This window comes from Labrus mixtus, chromosome 17, assembly GCF_963584025.1.
Source record: "Labrus mixtus chromosome 17, fLabMix1.1, whole genome shotgun sequence".
NCBI lineage: Eukaryota > Metazoa > Chordata > Actinopteri > Labriformes > Labridae > Labrus > Labrus mixtus.
The window spans coordinates 5,158,728-5,165,111 of NC_083628.1; positions in this window are offsets into that span (position 1 = coordinate 5,158,728).

Here is a 6,384-nt window from a genome sequence, read left to right on the forward strand (position 1 = left end):
GCAAGACCTTAAATATTAATGTTGCCAAGACAACCGAGGTATTGAAACATTTCCTTTCTCCTTCATTCTAGTCAGCCAAGATGTCCAACGAGACCTTGGTTTCCATCTTAATCCAAGTATTGCAATGATCATTAACTAAACATTAACTTTTAATCACTTCATCATGTTTGTGACCCTTCAGCTAACATGATGAATTGTTTCTCCCTGAGACTGATCTATAATGTGTTATTAATGATAGCATAATTAAATCCGGAGCCTCTCAGTGAGAACCGCTCATCTTATCACTCCAGTTATTCTCATACACAATCTTCCTCATGTGAAGAATACAGAGTTTGTTCTCAAGATAGCACCATCTTTTACTATTCAGTTAACGGCGTTACCGAGTTCTCTTTGATTGGATTCTAATGTGTCGCAAGGATGCAGATTCTAGAGGCAGAAACTGAATACAGCGTGTTATTAACTATTCTTTAAAACCACATCTAGTACACGATGCTTTTGTGGAGGATAAATGCAGCTGATCTCTAATGTGTCCAGCCACTGAACAAGATGCCATCAGTGGCATTGCTGGGCTCTGGATCTCTGTGACATCAATTTTCCGGTGTCAGCGCTGATGTATGGGGCTACTGCATGAACATGGGTAGGGAGGCCATGCTAACCTTGCGGGAAATTGTTAGGGGTCAAACCTTGCCCATCTCAGAATCAGTTAGGAAAGCGTGCAAAATGGACATTTTTACAATGACACAGTGGCAGCTTTGCAGCCAGCGTGTAAGGAGTTTCAGGTTGTCAATGCCTGGGTACTTTAGGTAGAACTAAATTACATTTGTTTTCTCCACTTTCTCTCACAAAAACAAATACCGTATTGGTCCCATTTATAAGACTATCCCCATTTTTCAATTGTTCTGTTGTCCTTGTTGCTGTGCTGACTCTGTCACATCCCTTCTGCCTCAACACTGCCCCTACCAACCATGTGCATACTGCATCTCACATCAGTGTTGCGTTCATTTTTGAGGATGTGTACAGCCGGCGTGTCAAAGTGACGCAGGGAACATGTGGCAGCCATCACGCGTTTTGTGTTTTATAAGCAAGTACAGTATATCTCCACCTTCACCTGCATTACAACACAACTGGAAAATAAATGCAAACGACACTCAGGCTTCAACCCCTCTGGCTCCTGAGAGAGTCTGATAATAAGCCTGAATTACTTTGCCTGTTTCAAATCCGGTGCTGAATAAAAGGGTTTTGTGTCTTATCAGTCTCTGCTATCTGTCTCTTCCCTCTCTGCCCTGGGAATCAGGATACAATACAGAGGAAAAAGAAAAGAGGAACATTCTCAAGTGCTCACTACAGATCCTTGGAATGAGGGCACGACACTGCACCCGTGAATCTCTTTGTGCAGCATAATGTCTCATTGAATCAGGATAGACTCCACATCCACACACCTGAAATAGAGCTCTTATGAGAGAGGGAAAGGTGTAGGGGGCAGGTGTGCTACAAGGTGGGCTCTGACCAATGCTGCTCAACCTTGTCAGACAGCAAAGGGAATACACCTCTGCCAAGCTTTTAAAGAACCATTACTGTCATAGGGAGTGGTCTGACACAAGCTAGGAATGGGACTACAGAGGGAAATAACACGATAACCTTGGCTTTGTAGTGCACACACTCGGATATGCTCTAATGGTGCCAGAAATACTGGGTGCTGCTCCAAGCTGATACGCAAAACTTTTGCACAACAAGATTCAACCCCTTCTGGTTCTGATTTTCCATTTACACGTTCTACTGGACCTTCAAAAATGTGAATGGCCTACAAGCATTATCAGGCAGTAAGTTCATTTGTGACGGACAGGTCAGCCTCCTTAGAAAGGTCTTACAAAAACAATACAAATCCAAATGATGCTACTCTTAAAACTATCTTAAATTCTTAAACTTTAATTTCACATTGAAGGATAACAAGGCCTTCATATCAAAAAACAAGACTTTTTCGCTAAATAGTCATTTCATCATTCATTCTCAAATGCAGTTCCTAACTTAAACCATCCATTGTTTTAACACTGGCCAATATTTGACAGTTCAGAGTATTCAATTAGGGTGCATTTTTGTTTTTTGCCAAAACACAGACCACAAGAACTCTAATGTCTTCTTTCAGTGCCAATTCTTCAAACATGCACACGTTGACATGCAGTGTTAATGCTACACACACTTAAAAGTTTAGATAATGTAACTGGTTGCCTATACACAGGGTCCAAAATCACCACCTGCCACTCGCCAATTGCGGTGTAAAAATCGTATTTTGCGAGTAAAATAAATTAGCTCAGGTGCCATTGGCGGGTGGCCTGTTCAGTACAAAACATAGCCTACAGTAAGTTTTTGACCACAATTTGTTTTGCATTGACTGCACATTATGGGCATGTGGCTGTAAATAATTGTGCAGGGCTACTTTGATTGACCCTCGCTGCGCATCATTGGCTTGGTCAGGTCGCCTTTATTTAGCAAGTCCAGTTTGCTAAAGATTTTTTTGGAGGAGTATGCGTTTGCACTGGTATCAGCGTTGCGCCTGACCATTTTATATGTCTTCTATTTGATATTTACCGTTTAAAAATACTTTAGCTAGTAAACTATTTGGCCTACCTGCCATTGGCAGATACACCAAAAAGTTAGTTTTAGACCCTGCCTATACATTAAGAATAATGTCCATATGGGCTCAGGATTCTTTGAGTCAAGTAAAAGTAGTAGAATCTTTTAACCTTTCTTTTCTCGTCCTGAGCCATAGAACATAACGGTGATTCCTACGTTCTTTTGTATGATGCAACTTTGAGTTGTACATTCTGAAAAGGCATCGAGTTCACTTATAATTTTTCTACTGATATTGTGTTCTTCATTATTATTGGTAACAGGACTCTTTGAGCTCAATTATGCCAATTATTGCAATTAGGCTTTAACACAATGGCACACATTTCTGTATTCAGCTTTCCTCTTCTACTCTTTTGTTTTGTTAACAAAGGTTGATCTTACATTTTGGCTACTTTTCTCTTAGCCATTTACTCTAGCCTACCTCTGTCTTGAGGAAGACATGGAATTATATTACTGAGAAATATCTGCCACATGCAGACTGCAAATGCATGGCCACAAAAGCAAACTTAAACTTGTTGACAGTACTATCCAATAAATTCAAACTTGACTTAAATAACCAAAGTATAAAAAGATTAAAATGCTCCGCACATTTTAGATACTTAATAATTATGTCAGTGCTGTTTAGAAAATATGGAAAGCAACTTGGCCTTCATGGACCAAAAGGAAAAAAAAGCATTACCATGGGTTGGAGGAAAATATAAATGGAAGTGGAAGAGCTCTGTGGCTTTTAAATCCTTGGCCTAATGGACTGTATTGACCACATTAATAAAACAGGATATGTGTTTCTAATGTCCTCTCCGCGGTGCATTAGACTTTGCTTGGACTGTGGTTCCATTTGTTTGTCTGGATGGCGGCTGGGTGCACACAAAAAACGAATATGATCATTTGCAGTCTGATGTTGAAAATCTTTACCACATGCTACACAAGGTTTAATAAACATTACAAGAGGACAGCATCTAGGAGGCAGATGCCTCAAGGAGACCTTAACACCAACCAGCTTCCTCTTTGAAAACGCCCCCACCAACCCTCATTTCTTGCCATTTTACAGAGGTTTTGAAATAATGCTATAAAGAAGAGCCATCTGTTATGCCAGCTTTATATTCTACGATTAATTAAAATAACGCTGGCAAAAGATGTGTGCCGTGTAACAGTTCAGCAAACAAAGCCCTGTTCCATCATGCCAGTTCTTCCAGTTAAACATATTTCAATTCAGCTTTGGTAAGTACACTTCAATATAGAACTGTGAAGTTTCGTTCTGCCTTAAAGCAACTGTGTAAATGGGCCTATAGCTATACAACTTTACAGCTTGTTTTCATGTTCGCCTTCCCTTTTGTCTGTCAGTTCCTGTCTTATGGTTTTTTATGCCTTTACTGATAGACTGCCTGCTGACCTCTGCATCATTACAAGAGTCAAAGAAGCTCCTTTCCTCCCAGCCTTCTGTCTCTCAAAGTCTTCAAGTCAGAACTTCCACGACCAAAGCCCCTGCAGCTAAGCTAATTATCAAAGAAATCAAGGTCTGGTGCACAGATAGCCATTACATATAGTAGATATATCTCTGTGTTTGGGTTTGCACTTAAAATAAAGACATTAAAAACTCTCCAATTGGTCTAAAAGACGACCTTTAAACTTTTTAAACCACTCAAGCACAAACTCAATGTTGCGCTCGGGCCTTTTTCACCCTTGAGCGAGCATAGTAGAGGGGAGATTCATGGCTTTGCTAATTAAATTTTTGCAAACCTGGTGGAGCCCCTGGCAGCCATTATCTGCCAACATGATTTTGATTAACTGGACATGAATACACTATTATCTAGAGTTACTGTTTGGGGCTTATAAACATCGGCCCCCTAATTAAAAAGAATAATGCATCGCATATCATGTCCAAAGCAATCTGCATCGTGCTTGGCTATCATGGGGAGAAAAAGAGGGAAGCCAAACACCTTTAATTTTTTGCATTATAAAAAATCAAAGCTAAATGATTATTACCTATTCGTTGTGTATTGCAGAAAGAGAACAGTGTTTTGATCTTATACAAGACAACGTAAGCCTTGTTCAGACAGCAAACCCATGAGAATGTTTTTCACAAGTTTAAATCACTGTGGACTCTTTATAATACATGATCCAGATGATGCACCATTATCTCTGATAGTCAGTGATATGTAGGGCGACATTCTCAGTATGAAGGGAACATTGCTTAGAGTGTGAAAATGTAGAGTAGTAAAAAATGTAGCCTGGTTGAATAATCTCACTCTGAACATACTGTATGTAGCAGATTCATTTTACATAGCATGGCCTAATTCTCTCTGTGACAAATTGTAAACAAAAGCAGTTGTTTGGCACCAACTACACAACTCTATGTTTACTATAAAATTCATTAATGAAATGTCATGTTGCCAGGTCTTTATGCTTTGATAAAAAGTCAGTTCTTCACAATACACAGTGACTTTGTAGTAGAACATAGACGGAGTGATCAGTGAAAAAAATAGGTCAATGAATAAAGTGAGAACTATAATGAAAACCAAGTCAACAATTGCCATTATCAACTTTTTAGATACAGTTGGCCATGTAGGATGCTAAGCAAGATAAAAGTCTACCTCCAGTGGATTGTAACCCAAGGCTTGGTCTATGCATTTTTTAGAGGTTGTAATATGGAAGTGGGAGAACAAGAAATAAGTGGAGGGGAAATGTGGTTTCAAATGTTGTGTTAATGTCCCACAATTCCTTCTTTATTCGCACTGTTGTGGAGTTGAACCAAGAATATTTCCAAAACTAAACCCCAGAATTTAGAGGGAAATGGCACTTGACATGTAAAGCGGGTAAAGACCATACTCTTTCTGTAATTTATTTTAAAGAAACTAACAAATCTACCATAATTAACTACTAGCAAACAAGCCAGTGGAGGCAGACACCTCTCGCAGAGCATGGCTCATTGATGGATAGCCGCCTGCCTTGGCCTGTTTTGAGCCCATTGATATCAGAGATGCAGGTAAAATTTGATTCACAGAAAAAAAAACCACTGATTTTAGGAAATACTAGATTCAGTAACACATAACTCTCACTTTTTAGGCCAATCTGGTTATGGCAGATGGCTGTCCAACAATGAGTCTTCGTCTGCTCAAGGTTTCTGCCTGATGTACAGAAAGTTCATGTTGCCACAGTTTCCAAGTGCTTGCTGATTTTCAAAGACCATCTTTTTTTTGTCAAGTGTCCATTATTATGACGTGGCGCCATCTAAAGAAAACTTACAATGTCAGTATTTAAGGTGTGGATTTTTTTCTGATATCAAAATGTATCAAAGCCAGAGAGATTCAAAACATATCACTACATTTAAACTCAGAATAGTCAGATATGAAACAAGTTCCATGTTCCCACTTAATTAGCTCATTTACTGTCAAAGTGACATTTTGGAGACAGCAAAGAGGTAGAAGCTGTTCAGCAGAAAAGCTTACGAACACAGTACACAGTATTTTCCCCGGGGACATGTCAGGGTAGAAGAAAGAAGTGAAATATAATGAAAGACTGCCCGTCATTGGAGGCCTACAGGCCTCACATCTTATTCAGAAATCTATTGTGTGTTACTCACCTGCAAAGCCAATCCTTTTAGCCATCCACCACGAGACAATGACACTTTAAGAATTACTGTTTTAATGCCAAGGATAGGGTCACAAAGGTATAAAGGTATTTTAAGGGTTTTCAAGTGCATTGCTGCTGCAGGATATGCCTTTGTGAAAAAGAAAGGGAAAAATCTTTTGCTTTTCT